The sequence below is a fragment of the Mycteria americana genome, chromosome 2 (assembly GCF_035582795.1).
Source record: "Mycteria americana isolate JAX WOST 10 ecotype Jacksonville Zoo and Gardens chromosome 2, USCA_MyAme_1.0, whole genome shotgun sequence".
NCBI classification, from domain to species: Eukaryota; Metazoa; Chordata; class Aves; order Ciconiiformes; family Ciconiidae; genus Mycteria; species Mycteria americana.
In genome coordinates this window covers 144,706,869-144,731,585 of record NC_134366.1, presented here as the reverse complement: position 1 = coordinate 144,731,585, position 24,717 = coordinate 144,706,869, and positions in this window count along the sequence as shown.

Sequence of the window (24,717 nt, the reverse complement as noted above, 5' to 3'; positions counted from 1 at the left end):
TAACAGATAGCTTAAAATGCTGACTTTTGCCCTTTTTAAAAGCATATAAAATAGGTAGCAAGACTCAACTTGTATTCAGATATTGATATGTTTAGTAGCAGTGTGAAAACATAAATATGCTAATTAGAATTTCCTGTGCCTAATTATCTTCTGTTCTTTTTCTTACAGTATTGATACGTGAAAAAATATCTAAAAATTTTAACATGGAATGATGGATAATTGTATCATTATCATTCATTGTACTAAATATTTTATTTCTGTTTCTACATTCCAATTAATTTATGTTTGAAGTTTGTAATTTATAGGCATTACAAGCTTTCTAGAAATCTATGAAATTCTGTAAGAATCCATTCGTTTCTTAAAATTAAGTTATATATACTCTTTAATACTATTCAGTGGGTTTTTTTGGAATAAATGGCATGTATTTTACAGCATCAAGAAATTATTTTTGTTAAATTTACTTTTATAACAAAATACTCCATTTCTTAATTTTATATCTTAAAAAACGATTCCAGTGGTTTCTGAGGCCAAGAGAAAAACTCATGTAAGTTTCAGTTTGATTCTGGAACAGGCACTTTAAATATCTTCTATTTATATTAAATTTATATAAAATAAATAACTTGAAAAATTGTATGAAAATATTTTTCTGATTAGAAATGCCTAGAAGAAATACTTGAAAACCAGTGCATTTAAAGAACTGACTTTCAACAGTCCACAAAGATTATTAAACTGCAAAAGCTCCATTGGTGTTTGGAAAAAGCTACTTCTTTCTTGACTTACTAAATGGCATTTTGTCCCTCTGGTGTGCTGACATTATATCATCAAATTAACTTCAGTTTGCCAAAAGTTCTGCAACTGATGTCCTACAATACATCTAAAAATCATTCTACTACTGATTTCTTGTTCTTTAGACAAATTTGCCACAGCACTGAATTAAACATAACAGGCTTTATTGCGTATTTGCTGTATGTTTTTTCATATAAATAGAAAACTGGCCAGCTTGGGGCTAGTCTGTGTGGAGATGATATGAAACACTAATGTGAAGCAGTGAAGGCATGATGATACAGTCTGTAAGTTAGTTAGGTTAACGCTATCACTTCCAACCACATGAGTGTTTTTAGTTAGAAATAGTCATATAAGAGTACTGTATCTTAATTATTCTCCTCTATTTATGTTTGTGTGAGGGGGTGTACAGAGAGGTTTAACTTAATTTCCAAGAACATTCTATTCCATTTAATTTCCATGCACAGTCAAATCCTAAATTCCTTAAGAAAACCAAAGCAGGTCTATTTTGTCACATTTAAAATTTTCTATTTGCAAAAGCAGCCTCCACTGGCAAAGAAGAGATTAAAATTCTATCCATCACAGCTGGTTTATGGCTGGAATATAAATGTGTTGCTTATGTGTTCCTTGCAGTCCATTGAAGAGTAATGTAAAAGCTGTTATCATGTCTGGCTTATATTATAGAGGTTCATTCACAAACTTACTGAGAAGACTGAGTTGGGATCCTCTATAAAATTATTTTTCCAATAAATTTGCATGTACAAGTAAACAAAGAAAGTAATTGTAAATGGAACATCATTACAAAAATATTTGGTTTTTTCTCCTCAATAAATCGATTTCTCTGTTTTATGTTTCATATATTTAAAATGCAAAATGAAATGTAGCGGATTAAGACTTTATTGAATTTGGAAAACTCTGGCAATGACCTACCACCCTGTGATTTAGAGAAAACTGTCTGTCTGGCAATTACTTTCTAATACCGTCTTGTATTTGTAGCAAATTGAAAATAAACACATAATAAAAAAAAAAGTGGGTGAGCATGACAACTGAAGTTGAAGTGTGAATATATGCACATAATAAGGTAGGCTAAAGTGTTTTTCTTGTAGACATAGAAGTAGTATGTATAACAAAATGAGGAATTTATTAGTTAAGTGTCTGGATGTGTTGACTAGTTATCAATTTCTATGCAAATGCTTGCATAGAAGCAAGAATAAGTAGGGTATTTGGGGATCAATCTTACTTTTACTGCATTTCATAACAAAACTTACATTAATTTCAAATGAATGCAAGATCAGACTCTGGAAAAATACCAGTAAAGCATCCAGCATGACCAGCCAGACAAAGGTTATTGAGATGAAGGGGAATCTGAAAGTTTCTAAGAAGCCTGGTTATGGGGTTATCTATCGTATAGGTTCCAATACTTGTAGTCTGACTCATCTTCCCTCTAAACACCTTCCCAGAGAGTATTACAAAAAATTTTCTAGTATCTGCTTGTGTGACACAAACCCTTCCCAGAGATAGGAATGATGGGGGAAGGAGAGAGTTACCAGCAGCCCTGTGAGGAAGTGGTGGACAGGGTGGATGAGTAAAGGGCCCGAAGTGATGTGAACAAAAGGGAACACAAAATCAACAAAACGGGACTTAAGCAGGGTCACGTCAAGCATTTGCATGTAAGCAAGAAAGTGCCTACTAAGCACCATTATGAAAAAAACACCCAGATAATTTCTGGGAAGTTAACATGATGAGGAGCCTTTCTGAAGTGCCTGTACACTAATGCACATAGCGTGGGGAATAAACATGAGGAGTTAGAGATCTGTGTGCAGTTCCAGGGCTATGATCTTGTTGGGATCACGGAGACATTGTGGGATGGCTTGCATCCCAGCTTGGAGTGCTGCAATGACAGCATGCAATACAGGCTCTTTAGGAAGAATAGGTGGGAAGATGAGGAAGTGGCGTTGCCCTTTACGTGACAAAACAGCTGGAGTGCATGGAACTCTGCCTGGGGGTGGATAATGAGTCAGCTGAGAGTTTATGGGTAAGGATTAAAAAGCAGACCACTGTGGGTGACAGTGTAGTGGGTGTCTGCTATAGGCCACCTGACAAGGAAGTGGATGAGGCTTTCTGCAGAAAACTAGAAGTTGCCTCATGTTCATAGGCCCTGGTCCTCATAGGGGACTTCAGCCACCCCAGTATCTGCTGGAGGAACAACATGGATGTAAGCAATCCAGGAGGTTCCTGGAGAAGATAAATGACAACTTCCTTACCCAAGAGACAGAGGAGCCAACAAGAAGAGGACCTCTGCTGAAGCATGCACAGATGTGGTTAGGAAAGCCAAAGCCCAACTGGAATCGAATCTGGTAAGGGATCTCAAAGGCAACAAGAACAGCTTCTGTAAGTACATCGGTGACAAAAGGAAGATGAGGGAAAATGTGGTCCTGCTGCTGAATGGTACAGGGACAAAAGGAAGATTAAGGAAAACGTGGTCCTGCTACTGAATGGTGCAGGGGCCCTGCTGACAGAAGACATTGAAAAGGCTGAGATAGTGAAGGCCTTCTTCACTTCTATCTTTACTAGTAAAAGAAGCCTTCAGAAATCCAAGGATGCAGAGGCCAGGGAGAAAATCTGAAGCAAGGAAGACATACTGTTGCAAGAGAATCAGGTCAGAGAATATTGAAGTAAACTTGTCATACTTAAGTCCGTGGGCCCTTATGGGATGCACCCACAAGTGCTGAGGGGGCTGGCTGATGACATTGTCAGGCTACTTTTGATAATCTTTGAATGAACAAGGTGATTGGAAGAGGTGTCTGAAAACTGGAGGAAATAAAATGTCATTCCTATCCTGAAAAAGGGCAAGAAGGAGGACACAGGGAACTACAGGCCGGTCAGCCTTACCTCAATCCCTGCAAAAGTGAGAGAACAACTAATCCTGGAAACCATTGCCAGGTACATGAAGAACAAGGGGGTGATTGGGAGTAGTCAGAATGGATTCACAAAGGGGAAGTCATGCTTGACCAGTCTGATAACCTTCTATGACGAAATAACTGGCCTGGTAGATGAGGAGAGAGCAGTGGATATTTTATGCCTTGACTTCAGTAAGGCTTTTAACACTGTCTCCCATAAGATCCCCATAGAAAAGCTGTTGAAGTATGGGCTGGATGAGCAGACAGTGAAGTGGGTTGAAAACTGGCTGAAAGGCCAAGCCCAGAGGGTGGCGATCAGTGGTATGAAGTCTTTTTGGAAGCCAGCAACTAGTAGTGTAACTCAGGGGGCCAATACTAGGTCTAAGCGTATTCAACACCGTTAATTATCTGGAAGCTGGGGTAGAGTGTAGCCTCAACAAATTTGCTGATGACACAAAACTGTGAGGAGTGGCTGATACACCAGAGGACTGTGCTGTCATCCAGAGGGACCTTGACAGGCTGGAGAAATGGGCTGACAGGAACCTCATGCAGTTTAACAAAGGGAAGTGCCAAATCCTGCAACTGGACAGGAACAACCTCATGCACTAATATATGCTGGGGACCACCCAGCCAGGAAGCAGCTTTGCAGAAAAGGCCCTGGGGGTCCTGGTAGACACCAAGTTGAACATGAGCCAGCAATGCACCCTTGTGCCAAAGAAGGACATCAACATGCTCGGCTGCATTAGGAACAGTGTTACCAGCAGATCAAGGGAGGTGATCCTGCCCCTCTGCTCAACCCTTGGTGAGACCACAACTGGAGTACTGTGTCCAGTTCTGGGCTCCCCAGTACAAGAGAGACATGGGCATCCTGGAGAGAGTCCAGCAAAGGGCCACCAGGATGATTAAGGGACTGGAGCAGCTCACACATGAGGAGAAGCTGAGAGCTGGGACTGTTCAGTGTGGAGAAAAGAAGGCTCAGGGGAGATCTCATCAATGTATATAGATACTTGAAGGGAAGGTGCAAAGAAGATGGAGCCAGGCTCTTTTCGATGGTGCCTAGTGACAGGACAAGAGGCAATGAGCACAAAATGAAACACAAGAGGTTCCATCCGAACATCAGGAAACACTTTTTGACTGTGAGGCTGACCGAGCACTGGCACAGATTCCCCAGAGAGCTTGTGGAGTCTCCATCCTTGGAGATACTCAAAAGCTGTCTGGACGTGGTCCTGTGCAACCAGCTCTATGTGGCCCTTCTTGAGCAGGGGTGTTGGACCAGATGAGCTCCAGACATCCCTTCCAACCTCAATGTAACTGTGATTCTGTCATGCTCTTCTTGGCAGTCATGAGCATCTCTGCAGCCAGAGATACAGGGACAAGGTTTGGTCCTTATCAAGCACAGAGCAGGTGTGGCACTGGCTGTTTGTTGAGGGATTTATAAAAAAATTATTAGACAGAATAGTCAATGAAATATTTAGACCAATTCTGTGACAGTTGAATCTGTAAAAGAATAGTTATACAGTATATTAGTCCTATTATAATATATATAATGTAAACTTTGCTAAGTAAAATGAACAAAGCACTAACTAGACAAGCAGACTGCTTGAAAAGACTGGTAAATCAAAGATAAAGCCAAGCTTTTCATCATCACTAAAACACGATATAAGAATTTTTTTTAAAACTCCAACACCTCACTGAAAGAAATTTTAGCAAAAGAGTTGGACTGCAGAATGAAATGGACCAAAAATAGAAGAGAAGGGAGACTGAAAGAGATACAAGGCAGTTACCAAGGTGGGCACACATATAAAGTAATATATACAATACAGCAGGATTAGAGTATGCCAGATAATGAAACCAAAGGAAGTCAGAAAACATTGTCTATACATATTCAGAAGAAAAACAGCATTGTGAAAAGACAGAAACTCTAGGAAAATGCAGTAGGTAAGAAGAAATAAAAAACACAAAAGACTGAATTTTTAAAAAGCTATTTTTACTTGTTTTTCTCTTTAAAAATGATGAAGAAATGAGAGAATACTATGCAAGAAGAAGAAACAGTGATTAATGATAATAGCTGGAGAGACTGAGACCAAAGAGTAAACAATGTATCTGACCACATGCTTTTTGTACAGTGAATAATTCATACAGAACAATCAGAATCCCACTGCTGTGAAAATTATTTTAGGATCCACGTCTTGCAGTAGGATATTTCCCCAGTACCTAATTTTTAAAGTTAAGTTTACAGTTCTCTTGGACAGAAGAAATGTCAGAAACAGTGTAAAAGAATTACAGTGAGTGGTAAAATTGCAGGACCAGTAGGACTGAGAGGTGTAAATTGCCCTGCCCCTTACTCCTTTCAGAGTGAGAACTCTGAAAACTAAGCCAGGTATGTTAAATGCCAGCTCTTAACTATTCAGATGCTGAAGTTTTTGAAGTTTCCTTTAGTTGAGACATTGAATTAATGTACTACACAGTCCTGAAACATTTGTCCAAAGAGCATCAACTGCTGAGAAGTTGTCAGCAACTAAAACTTCAACTTTCCCATCATAATCAATCTATGAAAAAAATTCTGTGTGGCAGATACGAAGAAAGAACGTGGAACTGAAGCCAAATCTATGTGACAATTTTCTATGGCATAGTTTTTTGACGAGTGGTAATAAGAATATTTGATTGACATCTTTCAGAAAGTCTTCCTGTAGCTTTTCTTATACACACAGGCATATATATGTATGTATACATTCATATTTATGCATACACACTGCTTTTGCTTTCATACTAGCACATCCCTCCAAAGTTTTACTAGCAAAGTTGTCCAGCTATAGATCTGCTTGACTAATGCCATTAAAGCACAGAAGAGTCTAACTTATACTAGAACACAGAGCTATGGTTCAAGAGTCCTGAAAATCTTTAAACAAAACAATCCCACTCTGCCATTCAGCAAGGTGACTTATAAAAAAATGCAAAAGGCTGCGTCTACTGATTTCACTAGTGCCTGCATCTCTTATTAGAGAAGCATTCCTTTTTGGTTTATTATTTTATGTATAGTAGGCTTTTTATAGGGGATCCTTTATTTTAAAATCTAAACAGTAAGGAGAGGAAAAGTATAGGCATCTGTGTTGATGCATGATACTAGATCTACCCCTCTCCAGGAAAAATGTGAAATGTTGATTTACAATACACTGAACTTATTTATTGGTGAATAAAACCAGCAACTATGCAGTGTTTCAATAGCACAATGGATAATTAACATTTAATCTAATCTCATTTTAAATCATTCATATAGATTAGTTTCCATGAGATTCATTCACCTGCCCTTATGCTAGTCATTTTAAAAATAACTTGCTGCTTGTCACTCTACTAACTAATGAATTCTCATCAGTTCTGTATTCCTCTGAGAGTTATTTTGAAATGCAATCTGTTATGTGAAATATATGTTCCTGATTAAAAAAAAATGCACATGAGAATATGAATTCTAAAATCATGGTGTCAGTTTTTAGAATCAAACCTTGTAAAACTTTTCCTGCCACCAGTGAGTAGTCAGCTGGCTTTCCAGGTTTCTTGTGGTTCTGCTCCACCCCCCCACCCCCCCCAGCCCTCTTCCCAGGTAGCCGCTAACAGCTGGCTCAAGCGTATTTCCTCTCTGTTTGGTGCCCTCTTCCCCCCATCATTTAGCCCTTGCTACATGTAGCTCTGAACATATTTTGTCTGGGAACAAAGCTATACATCTTGAAGAAGCTCCAAGCATTACAGACCCAGGAGAGCACTGCTTCAGAAGACAAATTGTCCTGAGTTTGTTAGTGTCCTGACAAATCTTGCTTTTCTTTGAAAACAGACTCATTGAGACTTTTTATCATCTAATTGCTTATGGCCTGAAATACAAAGAATTGAACATGTTATTTAATAATTTGAAAATTCCAGAGTAGAGAAGGACACAGTCACTTGGATGCCAACGGTTTCAGACATGACCAGTGAACATGAGAGGGTCCTGCTCACCTGTATTGGCTGTCAATTGTAAATTGGGCAAGCAGTGAAGGACTGCTTAATAAACTGCCTGCAGATAAGAAGAAGCAGCTGAACACACCAAACTCTGGTGCATTCTGGAAGCAACAGAAAAATTAACTCAGAGTTTAGTGGTTATTTTTTCACCACTACCATAGCTAGAAACAGGAAAAAACTCATAAAACAGCCATGTCCATATTATAAATTGTCAGGCCTGTGTTTAGGTCAGGCATCAGTAAATCTGATTCCCAGATGTCCACAGAAAAGAGAGAAGTTTCAGTGTCCCAGGTCTGCAAAGTTTTAAAATCTTGATTTAGTCCTAAGAGACCAAAGGATTCTTCTAATTAAAAGTGTACTAAATTTAGGATGATGAAGCTATTAACAGTTGCTTTTCATATTATAATCCAGGATCACAGATGCTTTAGACAGAAAGCAGACCTACTGTTTTTTAGGAAACTCTTTCTTTTAATCATTTAATTAATTCTCATTTTTGCTCGGATCAGTCCTAGCCTACCCTTTTTCATTGCTTGGTTCACTCCATATTTCAGTCTCCCAAGTCAGACTCTTTGTGCTAATCACACAGAGGAGGGCTGCAGCTGACCTAAAGTAATATGCATTTACTGAAGGCAGCACAGGTATGCTACTTTGCATCAATAACAGGTCAGATCCTGTGTTCAGAAGACAGTGAATATGCACTCATTCATGAAATTACCTTTGAAATATTAACATAAATGCAACTGACTGGGATGTAAGTACCTTTCTGAGCGCTCAGTGTAACCGTCCCTATCCACTGTGATTTCCCAGGCCTGCGCACTTTGGGTTTCACATTGGTTTAAGCTGAGCCTACTGTAGTAATCAGTTCTCTTCCTGCCCTTACAGCTTAATCTCTAATTATGTGGTCCTAAATCTTTCCTATATGTAACCTGAGCGGTTTATTTGACCCCTTTGTGAAGCTCATCACAAGCAAGGAGAAAACTAATCCAGCCACAAAACAAGTGAGTGTCTTCTTACTGTCTCAGTGAGCTGAGCTCACTCATCAAAGGGTGAGATGTGTTCTGGTGTTGACACAAGTAAGGAAGAGGGCACTTAGGAAGGTAGTATAGCTGAATAATAATAATAGCTTATAATGCTATAAACTCTGAGCTTATAATGCATCAATACATATATTTTTTCTTTATTACACTACATAAAGATTAGTTCAATATAACCAGGATGACATTTATGCAAATGCATTTCACATGATCATTTCACATTCTCAGTGATTAAATTTGTTTGTTCATCAGTTTAATGCTTTGTATTTTCTATGTGTAATCATCCTAATTTCACTGGGTATTTTACCTGTATGATGTGCATATCCAGAGAGAAGGCATTTTGGTGGAGACAGAAATAAAGTAACAGACTAGATGGGAACACCTGCTTTCTTTAGGTTTTTCTTACTTCATTTTTCTGGATTGTCTCTTTCAAAAATCCTGCCATCTTCAAAAGTAAGGGAAGCACCTCTGCTGTAATCAGGAAAGTACTGTTGCACTATTAAGAGAGAGACCTGAACACATGCCCTTGATGGTAGCATATTCTGGCATCTCTTTACTGTAGTTAGTTCCTGTGCTTATGTAAGTTATTTACATTTTTTTTTTACTACATTCATCTTCACACCTTCATCATGTTGTATTTTCCTCTCATCTTTAATCAAGCTTCCTTTCCTTAAATTGTCCTCCAGAATATACCCAGATATGGTACAAAAAAGACCCCTAGGTAATCTAAAGGAGTCCTGAAATAGGCAGTATGGGAGCAGTCAAGTCTGAAGATAAATTTGGTCTAGATTTTATGCTTTTCATGCCAAATAATCCCAAATCCCAGGCAATGGGGAGTTTTGACCTACAGTCATGCCCAGATCAAGTGAGGAAGCCATGTTTTACTCAGCATAAAGGATAGACAATATTAGAAATACAGAGACACAGCATGTTAAGAAACAGAGAAAACAGTTTCAGAAAAAAAATATTTTATGACAAAAACTTATAATGCTGCCAACATCAATATCTGAGTGGCCTATCTGCCTGCTATACATGCAGTAGTCACACTTGGGTTTGGAGAGGTTTTAACTTGCATTGGTAAAACATTCCTTAGTGTGGTAAAAGTCTTGTGTTTGATAAATGTTGTTTTCATGTAAATTTTCACAGGAGAGTTATATGACATGATTTTCCTCTTTACTGTGGCCAACACTGAAATATGTCAAGACAAGAAAATAAGTGATAAACTTTTTGGGATTTTTAAAGAAAAAAATTATCTGACAGACTGGAATCAATGTTTTATAAAATGCTTTTACAGACAGAAAAAATACAAGTTGCTTCTGAGAATTTGATTTTCATGGGTCTTTTTGGTTTTGTTTTTTTTTCTTGGGGGGTGATGTTTCTGGGTTTTAATTTTGGTTTGGTTTTGGGGTTTTTTAATAAAGAAAACTTATTTACAGTAAATTAGGTTTAATCTTTATATTTGTTCTGCATTCAGCAGTTAAAGTAACTTGAAACATCACAGACAAAGATGATGTACCCAAGTTCTGACCTTCTCAATGTTCTGATGACTTAAATGGAGGAGCTGTACTGCTGCAATCACACCATATGTAAACCAGAGTCTATACCCCATAACTGAATCCATACCCCATACATTTTACTTTTATGGACTAGGTAGGATATATAGCTTTTGTTTATTGGCCAAGTGCCTGAAATATTATTTGAAATAAATATTCCTACAAATACATCTTAATAAAACAAAAGGAAAATAATTTAATTCATTGGAAGTAAAAAGTAGAAATAGAAAAAAATAACTGTTGATGAATTATTTCATCATTGCTAACATTTATTTCAGGATTAAAAAAGGTAGCTTTGACATAAAAGATAAAGACCACAAATGGAACAAAATTTTTCTTGCTTTCAGAGAAACATCCACTACTGGCTTTACGTTATGGATCATCTGCTTGAGTGTTGGCTACTGGCCCCTATAACACTGAGCTGGATGAAACTTCTCATTGAATCAGGACAACTATTTTTATATTTTAGAAGAGAAATTTGTTTCAGTTTTCTCAGTAGACAGAAGCAGGAGTTCAAATAGTTACCCTTACTAAAAATAGAGCTGAAAAAGATGCTGGAGTGAAGTTATATCTGCCTGTCACAAGTACAATCGTATGAGCAAGCAGTTGAAAAGGAGACAATGCTCAGACCTCTTTTATTATCAGAAACAACCAGAATTCAACTGCTGATGCACTCTCATCATACAGCAAGGAATGGTTAATATTGATGAAGATATGTAATGAACAGAGAGAGCAAACATCCTACATCTGTACCAGTGTAGGCCATATGGCATCATCCTGAACCTGTAAATAGCTGCTGCTTCTGAGCTCACTGATATTTGCCCAACATTTATATCAGCAAGGCCTAGCAATGTTTTGTTTCTTAAGACTGACAAAGGGAAGATAAGAATAATAAGGTTTTAAACTCATCAATATATCTGAAAGCTGTAACCCTGGTATGTGAAAACAAAAATCTTAGTTCTGAATATGCCAGTCAAGCAACCAATATGTTCAGAAAATGGTCAGTATAAAATAAACCAAGAGTAACGTAACAATCAACAGGCAGGTTTTGTTACCAGTCCCATCACATTCCACTGTCCTCTGTTCTCACTAGCTAGGGGTCCTTCTGCAGTACACTCCATCCCTAAATTAAATGAGACTGCTATGAAAAATTATTTCAGAGGGGTTGATGAAAACAGAATAGATATTAAAGAATGCTGTCGTAAAAGAATTAGTTTTATTATCACTAAACCAGAGCACCCCCCCAAACAAAGTATATTTCATTTTGAATTTTAACTGGGAGATTAGCACTGCAGATAGAAGAAGGTTTTGCTGAAGAAGCGATTAGCTGAATACATTGGATTCCAATTGCCTAAGAGAGTGAAGTAAAAATGAAAAATACATATGGATGAACTGATCTTTTGATAACTTTATCTTGTACAGGGAACAGGTAGATAGAAACATAATAATTTAAGCACTTAAGAAAAGTAAATTCTTGTTTTTTCTGTTTTTGTCGCTGCCTATCTAAGGAATCCGGATGATCCATACTGTCCTAAAACCTTCCAGTTTGCATAACAAAGAAACAAATGGTAAAAAACACCTTCGTTTGAGAAGCCATAATCAAGAATTCCTCAAATGTACAGTTAAACTGAGAAAAGGAATAAACAGACAACAAAGAAATAGGGCTCAATTCTCCTCGTGATAACTTCTCACAATTTCCTTACTCAATTTAATTCATGTGTCTATATCGACAGTCCCCAAAAAGCCAAATATGAGGAATAAACCATTTGCTCACCTCATTCAATACAGAGAGAAGCTGGGATTTTCTGAGCACAATCAATTTCATACAGAATTACATGTAGGTCTTCATTAACTCTCTCTGAATTGAGCAAGCATGAAGATCACAGTGCCAGAAAAATGATTTAACATCTAAATCCAAGAGGTTCCCAAACTGACCTCTGTATTTATGATGTTGCACCCAGAAGTGGGAACATATTGTAATTCATATTTAACTACTTTACACTGTATACAAAAGTGAGCAAGTGGGTGGAAATGCAGAGGAAAGAGCACTTGAGAGCCTTTCCTGAGACTGCTGAGACAGGGCTGATGGATGAAGGGTCTGAGTTGGGATTAAACACAGACCAGTATTTCAGCCCCTCTCTACTAATATTGAGTTGTAAGTTTTGAAGGGCTCTTGGTAAAACCAAAATCTGCAACACAGCAAAGTCTGTTTTGTTTCCCCATCAGTCTGTTCTCCCAGATAACCGAAGCATGGGCAATGTAATTCATGACAGTTATAGTGACCTAAATTCATATGACATGAACTCACCTTGCTCTCCCCCAACTTTCCCCTCCATTGCTGTGTGTTTCTGTCCTCTCCAGGACTGCTGGCAATACAAGTATGAGGTGAGCTGTTCAGGGAGCTGGACTGAAAACTTGATCTAAAATCTCACAAGATGCTCTCTTAAGATTTCTTAAGAGAATCTCTTTGGAGCCACTAGCTCATGCAAACACGATTTTTTGCCCGCTTCAACAATTTAAACTGGGACATGGCTCGTTCAAGGATTTTGTTTTTCATGCATCCGTTCTGCAAGTAAAGTAGAAATTGGTAAATGCAAAATGGCCATAGCTGTGGATGGGGAGAGAGAAGTGGCTCAACTCAGATTGCCATAGGCTGCCTGCTCAGCTTTGCCCTGACCTGGGACAGGGCATAATGAAAGGGAACAGCTGTTCCCTCAGGTAAGGAAATCACAGCAGTGTGCTAGTCAGTTGAGAAACAAGTTCACTTTAAATGCCTAACTGTCCTTTTTGACATTTATGAATGCTGTTCTTTTGCTATAAAAGTTTCTTTTTTTGCTGCCCACTGACCAGAACTAGTCTTTCTGTAAGGTGGAATGCTCCTTACAATAGCTGGGAAGAAAGAAAAAGGTACCGTATTTTGGATGAGTTGTTACAAACTGAAAATTAGACAGTTTGCTATTGTCTGATGGTTCTAACTTTCTTTAACAGGAGTGGCCTCTCTGTTGGTCCTGCCATTCCTCTTTTCTTAGTGGCAGCATGACCTTTCTGCTGAGGAGTCTGGCTTCCCACGCACTGGTTTCTGTGACCTTTGTGGGAGCCTCGGTAGCATGACTTAGAGGCATAATCAGCATACTTCACTCTTACATTCAGATATATAACAAAACATTTTTGTAGATCACTTCTATGTATTTGCAGCAATAAAACAAGTAGAGCAATAAGTAAAACTAAGGATTATTTCAGAGTGGAAAATCTGAACAAGTTAAAATAAAAACAACTTGAATAAAAATACATACGATAAAGTCACAAAGGTTATATGCAACTGTTTGATCAATGCAGGGTTCAAACACATTTTTCTTTCCTTATTCAGTACCAAGGCTATTTGAATTTTCCCTGTGACTATTAACCATGCAATCTCCCATCTTTCTCACCCACTACCAAGATCTGACAAGGACTTCCTTTCACCTTGAAACACACTAGTATAAATTCATTTTGAGCCTTGCTTTTCTAGTAGACCATACTGAGAAGCACTAAAAATCTCTTTTCTGGTTCTCCAGAGACAAGCTGAACATAAGAAAAGGATTTCTTCTTTTTCATTCTCTAGCTATGAATACTTTTAATTTCATTTATTTATTATTACAAGTGAGCTTTTACCTAAAAAAATGTCACAGGCAGTAGAGCAATGTCAATGATTATTTTTTAATGTAAAATAACCTCAAAAATTCAAACAGACAGAGGAAAGAAAACTTGGTGGAAATCTTTTGTTAATGTTAGATACAGAAGCCAGGAGAGGACTGAAAAGGATATTGGAGAAAGTTAGGAAAACTCAGTGAAGACACTCACTCTGATTGTTAGATGTTTGGTCAAAATAACAAATTAATTCATATAGCTACCTATCTGTTTAAACTAAAAATATGCCTGTAGCTCCTGAAAATAACAAGACTACAGCAGCTAAGACTCTTTTAATTTAAATGTGCTTTGCATATAGGAATTTTCAGAACAGTAGTGGTGTTGGAAGCAGCAAATTCAGTCTCAGGCTTTTGTAAGTATATTCAGAAGAGCTCAGTTTCTTTATTGCTCTGAAAGAATTCTGATTTAAACACTCTACAAACTTGTTTATAAAGATGTATGTCTACAGAAATATATGACCCATTCATAAAATACTTCTAAGAAGAGTCTTTTTGGAAAATTAAATAAGCTTGCAATCAAAATTTTTAAACTTCCAAGGTTTCTTAAAACAATTCAGTAAAGGTCTGCATTTCAATTTCTCTTGCTCGTGAATGTCTTTTGAAATATGCCAAACTGGATGAAACAATAGTAATCTAAACAGTGGATAAATGAAATGTTCAGCTTAAGTTCAAATGAAAGGAACAAGTGGAACAATAAAAGTTGAAAAACTCTTAAACCCACAGTACAAGAGAATATGAAAGGATATTAGTGAATCATAAAATAAAGAGGCTTATGAAACAAAAAAATAAGAACAAATATAAATAGTATTTGCTGCTAGGTGGGATTTCAAAAGCAGGCTGCATGCAGGCTTTATTGTGCTTACACTGAAGTCAGTAATAAGACTCCCACTGAATTAACAGAGAACAGATCTAAGCCAACACAGAGCACTTTCAAGATCCCACCACTAACCATACACTAAACCATCAAATGATGAAAGAAAGCTTTCATATTCCTTCAGATAGCAAATACCAATCTTACTACATTATTCTATGAGAACCTAGCAAGGTCAGAGATTACTTCAAGTATATTTAATACATAAAGCACCAATGTTCAATATGCTGAATAACAGATTTCCTGTATATTGCTAAAAACAATGGCCTGCAGGGTAATTGTGAAAACATTTTTGAGACTGAAGTCAAGCAATATGGCTAGGATGAACATTAGCAGCAGCTGTCACTATAGACAAGGTGGCAAGGATTTTGTCATAAATTGTCATGACAGGACACTAGGAAGACCACAGGTTACCTAAGTGTTGGATTCCAGACTCCCTTTGAGAATTCATAACATTGATCAACTATTTGGAAGACAGCTGTCTAGAATACCACTTCTTTCACAGAAACAATTTTAAGGTGCCCATATTTCAAGTCATTTGTAGAAAGAGTGAAACCTACGGTCCTAAAAACAGTGAAGAAGATAATGTTGCCCATCTGGGTTTTGGGAAGCAAGGACCTGAACATATTTCAAACCAATACCTTTCCAACATGGACACAACTCTATCTGTCTCAGCCTCCTTACTGGAGCTGTTCTGGTTTATAAAAATCATTAATTATAAATGAAATAAGAAAATATTCTATTTGAAAATGACTGGTCTTCACAGTATGTTTCCACAACACACCAGCCAATAATGAAAAGAAGACATTAAATTATAGGAGTAACATATCAGAGATGACATTCTCACTTGTATTAACTGGTTACCTTGGACAGATCCAAGGACAGATCTACCAAGTGTTGGTTGATGTGTATCGGCAGGCAAGCAAGAAAAACTATGTGTTGGAAGGACCTATGTGTTGTGTCACCAGCTTGGGACCTTGACAGGCTGGTAAAGTGGGCTGACAGGAACTTCATGAAGTTAAACAAAGGGAAGTGCAAAGTTCTGCACCTGTGGAGGAACACCCCATGCACCAGTATATGCTGGGAGCCACCCAGCCGGAAAGCAGCTTTGCAGAAAAGGCCCTGAGGGTCCTGGTGGACACCAAGTTGAACATGAGCCAGCAATGCACCCTTGTGGCAAAGAAGGTCATCAACATCCTGGGCTTCATTAAGCAGAACACTGCTAGCATATCCTTCCCCTCTGCTCAGCCCTCGTGAGGCACATCTGGTGCACTGTGTCCAGTTCTGGAATCCCTAGTACAAAAGACATGAACATACTGGAGAGTCCAGCAAGCACCATGAAGATGACAGCTGTCACCGTGCCCGGTGACAGGGCAAGAGGCAACAAGGACAAACTGAAATCCAGGAAATTCCATTTAAATATAAGAATTTTCTTTTTTCTGTGAAGGTGGTTCAACACTGGCACAGGTTGCCCAGAGAAGCTGTGCAGTCTCCATTCATGGGGATATTTGAAACCCAGATGGACATGGCCCCGAGGAGCCTGCTCTAGCTGACCCTGCTTTGAGCAGTGGCCTGGACTAGATGATCTCCAGAGCTGCCATCCAACCTCAACCTTCTGTGATCCTGTGATTCTGTAGTACTAGAATACCTGTGGAAGAAAGCTTGATAAGAATATGTTAAAAATATGTATTCTGATCTGCTGGTTAGAAAGTATACCTTGACGTTCTTTAGTATGGTCACTCTTCCGTTAAAAAACAGTAGAATATCAAACTTCCTATGAGTATTATTTCCTACTGTAGGATCTGAATCAGGTCCTGAAGGATTAAACATATAGAAGAACTTTAGTGGAGGGAGGTATTCTAAGGATTAGGAACATTCAAAGATAAGATCAATACCAAGTGGAAAAATATAAATCTACAAATAAAGAACACTTTACAGGAAGTAAATTAAAAGATAAAGCTATTCTTTTTTTTAAAAAAAAAGGCCAATCAATTTAATTATGAAGCAATTTTAAACCTGGAGATCTAATTTACAGAATACACAATTAGCATATGTAGGTAATTGTTATGAGATATTATCTAATCCTGAGATTAATAGGATTAATAAAAATGAAAAACATGAATATGCACAGCTAGAGTAGATAGGATAGAGTATAATGGTAATAAATGTCCCTTGTGTTAAGAGTCAAAATTAAGAAAGAAAGTCAGTCAGGTTCCAGTAAAATACATGCCAATTACTATACCAGAAGTGTCAAGTAGTGATATAATTTTTTTCTGTTTTTGAAGCACCTGATACTGACCTTTCTGTCACTTCCCTGGGATTTTTGTCAGAATAATTGCAAGGCTCAAAAAAAACCCCAGATGTGGTCTATCCTAAGGAAGGAAACTCTGTCATTCCCATTATGCACTTGTATCAGATGACCTCATTCCTCCTTGGATAGTTATCTGGATTCGTACACCAAAGACTTAAAGATCTGATCCCCTAGTTTTGAAAGCTGACTATAGTTTTGGGACTCTGATATATTTTAATGTCATCACTGAAAAATTAATAGATGCAAGTTACTATATGAATAATAGTTAAATTATATATCAGTCCACCACTATTGGGCAGTTTGCCATTCAAAATAAGGATGGCATATTAAACATCTCTGAGGCAGTAACTTCTTCTGTAACTTCAATTTAATACTATATCAAGGGCAATTTTTCATCCCAAATAGTCAATGCACTGAAAATTATAAAATAATGAATTCTGAAAAATTATCACATAGAATGTAGTGGAACCAGTATACATGGATTGACAGAACTTGTGATATATAAAAATCAAGATAAGAATTACATTTAAGATGATATAAAATAGTAGACATAAAGAATGATGCTACTTGTTTCTTTAACATGAAAGGGTTGAGTATTTTTCAAAGAATGAATAACAGAGGGAGGAAAGACAGATGTAGAAGCTGAAGAAGCATGAGAACAGATAATAGTCTGCAGGAAAACGTTCATAGGACATTATACAAGTAAGCATACATTTGCAAAAGCTAAACGTAATAGGGATGCAAACTGTGTAGAAAGAATGAAATAATTTTAAATACCAGATTTCAGGCCTGACCTTCCAGACTGTATTTTCTGATATAAAAGATCAGTTTGGTAGTGTTGTAGGTAGAGGGCAAAATAAATATTCCAACTACACATTTAGTGTAAATTAGGTAAATTAATTTATGAAGGTTTGCCAAGGTATTTAGCCTATTAAATGTATTTTCAGCCAGTAGAAACCTCAACCTCACTGTTTTTCAAAGGAATTTATCAAATGACTCACCTAAAGCTCTCAGGAAATAGAAATCTTTTCTTATATCTCTTTCAGAATTCACTGAACAACTTTTGGTTCTGGCTTAGAATCACACCATATATTATGATTGGTGATCATGATCTGCCTCTGGCTTAAAAAGGACTTGTCAAGTTAAGGCATGCACCAGTTTTTGTAGACCTCAACATACAGTGGAGTGATTTAGCTATTATTTTCAGTTACTTCTGACTCTTCAGTGCAAACAGCCAAGCGTGATTAACATGCTTGGACCTTCAAGCCTATGAAAGTGATCAAATGTGCTGGAAATAATGTCAAAACCAATCAGAGGTATTTTTATTCAGCTATAGCTCACAGACTGAAAGGCAAAGCATCTTTAACTTGTAGAAGACCATTTCTCTATACTAAACATAGTTTATCACCTTCTCCTCAATCAGCAAATCAATGAGAAAAGAATACAACGCAGAGACAAGGAAGAGAGCATAAGCTAAGAGGTTCTCCCAAGTGTCACTCTGTGGCTGTAAAATAAAAAAAAAAAATCCAAACAAAACAAAACCCAAAGACCTACAAAATTAAAAAGAAATAAAAGTACACTGAAATGCAAAAAAAAAAACAAAACACCAAACAAAAACCAAAAAAACCCCAAACAAAAAAATCTAGTCTTTTCAGCCCTCTATCCTGTCCCACACTGTTCAACTGAGAGGAGCAGAACTGCCAGCAAAATACTTTTCACTTCATGTAACTACATTTAAAATGCAGTGCAAGTGAAGACTGCTCTGATATGGTAAGCAAGGTGGTGGGTGCAGCTAGACAAGCATTCATGTTTCCAAACTGTTCAGTCACAGTTTAGAGAACGTTTATTAGTAAATCAAGCCCCTGTCCCATGGAAAACCTGCTCAGTTCATGTAGTTTAAACCAAATCAGGACTAAAGTGGTTTTGCTGATTTATTAATGAGGTGTAATTAACTGAGAATCAGTGAACTATATATTCAGGATCAATATTAGCAATACAACAAATAAACCACAATACTATTGCAAATGTTAATAAGCAACAAAGCATTCTGTAAATACCTTCTGTAATCCCAATAAATCTTAATCCCTCCTTTTGTCCCCAACACAGTGATACATGCACATGCACTCCTTCAGAGGTCATGGGTGGTGCAGGCCCCCTCATCTGGGCGTGTGGGACACCCTGCCCGCACCCCCTCCTCTGGGAGATGTGAGTGTGCTGGCTGCCTCCCCATCCTCCCAGAGATGGGCAACCCCACACACGCAGAGTACAAGTCTCCAAATGCCCCTGTGATGACTGTGGGCAAGCTGGAGGCAGTGGCTGGGGGCAGAGGCAGTGGCCCATGGGGGTGCTGTGCTGCCAGTCCCAGGCAGAGCCCCTGGTGCCGTGGGGCCACATCTGGCAGGGTGACACCAGCGCCATTGCTGCCCTGCTCCCCTCTTCTCCTGTCTGCTACAAATCCTTGTGTTTCACTTATATATCTGTTTAGATGACTTTTTTCCCCAGAGGTCTCTTAATTCCCCAGTTACTGTTTAATCAGACTGATGATTGTCTTCGTTTTTACCAAGATCCATTTTGGGCAAATGCCCACTCAGACAATTTGGGCACCCCACTCATGCACACTCTTACACACACATTCCTGTCTTGCTGGTTGCTGTTACTCTGAACTCTTTGCCAAGGCTGGGCCTACCAAGTGCTGGTAACACATCATGCTATTAACCATTGAAACATACCATGGAGATCAGAAGTGGCAATGAGACAGAGCTGTTATGCATCTATAATTTCTATGCTGTTGTCATAGTTGCACAAATAAATTCCATGTCTGCAGCTACAGAAAAGTAGTAGCAAATCTTTTTCCAAAATATAGCATCTGCTTTTTTCTATCTTGCTATGACTCAGGGTTCTTGAACAACAAGTATCAGTAGTTACAGCTGACCTTTACATTCTCAAAGCAAGTGACCAGCTACATTCAGGTTTTTTAAATGGATGCTTTTCTGTCATTTTATAAACATTTTAACAGTTCTGAGGGAGAACTGAAATAGCACTTTTTGAACAGAAAAGAGTATGACTGCACAAATTCAGAAAATATTTACAGCTGTACTGAAATCCTAAAGGTAAAGAGAAGACTACATAATACAAGTCACAACTTTGCGATTGCAGAAGAAACGGAGCAGTTATGATGCCACTACAGAGAAATGAAAAGTATAACAAGTTTAGTTATAATCAAGGAGAAATTGACAATTCCTTCCCTTTGTACAAGCTCTAGTGGAGAATCAGTAAACACATTGATGTTCTACGCTTTGTTAACAGCTGTATATATTTGTTGTGCTTCTGCAAAATCCTAAAACACTCAAATTAAAGGTAGCTTGATGCATGTGAACACCTGTGTAAAGAAAAAAAAATCCATTAAAAGCAAATCATTATTTTTCAGGATGGTTTGGTTTTAATGACAAAAAGCAATTTTTGCTTCACTGCTCAGAATGTTTAAGTTCTTGCCCTCTTAGCTCAGAAACCATTGGACTCTGAAAGCAACAATGGAAGAATGTGACAGCCTAAAACAAACCTAGTGACACTGTTGATTCACTTCTTGCTTGATAAACTGAGTAATCACAATTACATATGTGTGTAAGAATAGAATATACCTATACCTTTTAGTATATGCATGGTTAAGTAAAGTAGCCTTATAAATTTAAACTGTAGTTACATGTGCATGGTAAGTGAGCAATCTAATAAATCTTACATTGCAAAGAATCAAATGAATAAAGTTACTGCTGGATAATTCTGCGCTTACACATTTTATAGCTTGAAACATTATGCTATATTTTCCTCTTGTGGTAAGAATTTTTTCCCCAATTCATATACATTTCATTAAACTAATGTGTATTCCCACAAAACTAACAAACAAACAAACAGAAACCTCAACTTGTAATTGTAATGTATTACTCTTAAAAATAATTTTTAGAACCTTGAATTTTAAATGTTGTCTTTAGACTTTTGACATTATATTTGCAATCGTGTTTCCAGTACCCTTATGTCTGCCAGCCTTCCACCTGTTGGAGTTCACTCTAATTTTTTGCCTCACAAAATTTGAAATGGTATATTTATGAATTTTAAACCTACTCAAGGTATTGAAACCATTCCCATATATATTTAGTACACAAAATTTATTTTGTTCATCAGGTAGGTGTCAGGGCAAATTGCAGGGAAAGTTGGTAGATGGATCCATCCATCCACTCTATGTAATTTCTAACAGCAGAAATTTCACAGATGACTGATGATAGCCATGACAATTGCCTCTCATGTATTTTTGCCAAGCTGTCAGAGAAACAGAAGAAAGCATGCACAGTGCTCTTCTGCTATATTAACTGGGAGACAGTAGCAGGAGTGTGTGGGGACCCTCCTTGTCACCCCTCTAATGAACGCAGCAAGCATCGGGAAAGGTTATCTATGGTAACTTTCCTTTCTGTATTTACCTAAAATTCACATCTGTTAACATCTGTTGGGCTTGTTTCTAATTTTCCAATACCTGCTTCTGGTCAATGCAGCTCTGTAACTCCAGAGTATATGCCTGCCTGTAGAGGAAGACCAAAATCCCAGGACTCAAGGTAAAGTGACACTAAGGGAAATATTTGCGTGTGGACCATACTTAGAAGATAATACGTTTCAGCACAAGAGTTCCAGATTAATATTTTACTGGTGCTAAACTGGCTAGCGGACATACAGAGACAGACATAAAGAAATTACAAAGTAGGTAGTTTAACATGAACTTGGAGAGTTTTTAAAACCCTGAGATCAAAGTGGAAGAGATGCATGAGAAAAACAGTCTGATTATGGGTTGTCAATGTGGTTCAGGAAAGGATCAAGATCACGCCTGACTAGTTTGTTGAAATCCTTTGAAACGATTGCCACCAAGGTAGACAAGGGGACACAGTGGGAGCTGTCACTCCAAGCTTGTCAGTAAAGCTCTGCAGCCACTTCAGGGGAGTCTTGATAAACAATGTATTTATTTTAAAATTGAAGCCAGACATATAAACAAGGCCGGAGGAGAAGTTGAACACCAGGAAAAAAAAATTTGTGCATATTGTGTTAGTAGCTCACACTGTGTTTAGTCCCGAGATTTGCCAGCCAGTTTTGCTGCCACTGTTTAAGTCCACGGTCTGGACTGACTGCTCCCAGGCGAGCAGCCTGGCACCGCACGCTGCCTCAGAGGATCAAAGACTCCAGGGAACTAAGTGCCGCTGACCCTCTTACCCTCCAAAAGGTGACTTACTGCACATTCTCCTCTGCAAATGGATGATGAGTTGTTTTAGAGGGGATACATCTCACTGTATTGGGTATAAATGGCAAGGTGCTGGCAGCGGAGGGCTGCAGGGTGGCCGGCCCCTGTGAGGAGGCTGGGGCTGCCCTGTGCTGGACACAGCCGGTTCCAGCTGGTTCCAGGCGGCGCCAATGGACCTACTGCAGGACCTACTGCAGGACTTACTGCAGCCCCTCAGCCTAGCGGGGGGTGCCTCTGGGAAGACATATTTATGAAAAGACAGTAAAACACACAAAAAAAGGATCAATGATGTGAGAGCATACGAAGTGCTCCATGGTGGATGGAGCTGGCCACACCTGCAGAGGGGCTGCAGACCATGGAGGACTCACACCAGACACACCAGAGAGGAGGAAACGAGCATGAAGGAAGGAACAGTGGGAGAGTAAGGAGCAAGGAGCTGCAGGAGACACGGCTGTGCCCTGACTCTAACCCCCTGCCCCACGCATCACCTCACCGAAGGGACTGAGTGTAACCTGCGGTGATAATAAGGTGGGAGGAGAGGCCTGCAGTGAAGGTGAGCTGGAGAAAGGGGGAGGAAAGGTGTTTTCTCTAAGTGTTTAAATGTTTGTCTTCTTTGTTTCCCAATATCCCAATCAATAATTAAATATTTTAAATTAAGTTAAATTCCCCAGACTCAAGCAGAGTTGAGTCTGCTTTGCTTGTGACAGTAATTGCTGCATGATTTCCCTGCTTTTGTTTTAACTCACGGGTTTTCTCACTCTTTTCTTCCCCATCCTGCTTGCAAGGGGCGGGGGGGAGTGAGTGAGCGGCTGTGTGGGTGCTTGGCTGCCAGCCGGGGCCAATCCGCCACACTCACTCAGCCTCATCCAGTCACCTAGACTATTTCCATAGGAACAGCTACTCGCAGAGAGAGATTCATCCTATTTAAGATAATGATCAGGGATTAATGGCCTCAACATTTTAAGAAGGTTCTAATTTATAGCTCTTTCCAAGGCAGTGATCTAGCTGGCTTGATACAGTGTATTTTGCGAAAGCATAGGTTTCATAATGTGCTGCCCAATAATTAGAATTATCCTCTTGTAGCAGGGAGACTAGTCTCCCAAAACTTTGTATATTTTAGTATTTAATAAATCAAGCTTAGCCCTGAAATGTGTCCAAGACTGTGGCAGTTTGGAGTATGCAGGAAAACAGACCTGGAAATGCTTGCTAAAATTAAATGCATTGGTAAAATCTGGGCATCAAAGGAAGCATGGATTTGTAGATTATACTCTTCAATGGGCATGAATCCCATTTTTGATACCTGCATACTTTATACATGAGAACATAGAACTCCAGCTCACAGCAAGACTGTGTGTCCTTGCTTACAGAAATTGAGGGGTTGGGGGTTATCTTATGAAATAAAACACTTACATTCTGTACCTCATTGTCAGTATAATCATGCGAGCCATGTGTCCAAACTCGTGTTATATTTGATATGGTCAATGGACTCTATAGAGATAATCGTCTGAACAACAAATGGGCAAAGTTTTCCATACTCTTTTTACTGTATTGACCAGATATTCATTGATTATAAGGGGAGATTAGGCACCAAGAGCTTGATTCAGGTGTCCAAACATAGACAGCACATGACATTTAATCTATCCTGGGATGTTCATTTCTCCATAGAGGTGACAGACACAATATTTTTGGGAGTCACACCCATGCCTACGCTCTTCGAGAACAGCATCTAGACACCAACAGGGACAGCAGGCTATCCTACTATCTCAAATGGCAGTAGATAACGTATGTTTGGGCATCTTAATTGGACTCTTGGTTGACATGGAAACAAACAAAGGTGTGTTTACCAGGTACTGGATCCTATACCATAATCAAGAAAGGACATATCTCTAAAACAAATAAATGTGGAGCATAAGGCTGCATAATCATGCAATCAGGTTGTACTGTGTAGAAACATGATGTACCAGCCATGTGATTTGGGAGGTGAATTTCCGATAGAGTCCGTCCTGGTAAATCTGCATCTGGTCATAGTAATATATTCAGTAATATGGAGTCACTTGCATTTGAAGATTTGGCCTATGTCTTTTAGAGGATTTAAGAACTTATTTCTTTGTCAGTTATTTTTAACTCAACTGTTATTTTAGCTTTGAATATGTACAATGGAAAGTAAGAAACCAGTATATATGACATTAAGCAGAGGCTGGAAATGTTTTTACTCCTTTTTGAGGGAGTGCTGCAAGGGAGATAACATAACAACTGAATATTCCCTCAATATTTGAAAAGCTATTGTGCTGTGCATACAGTGTCCAAGATAGCA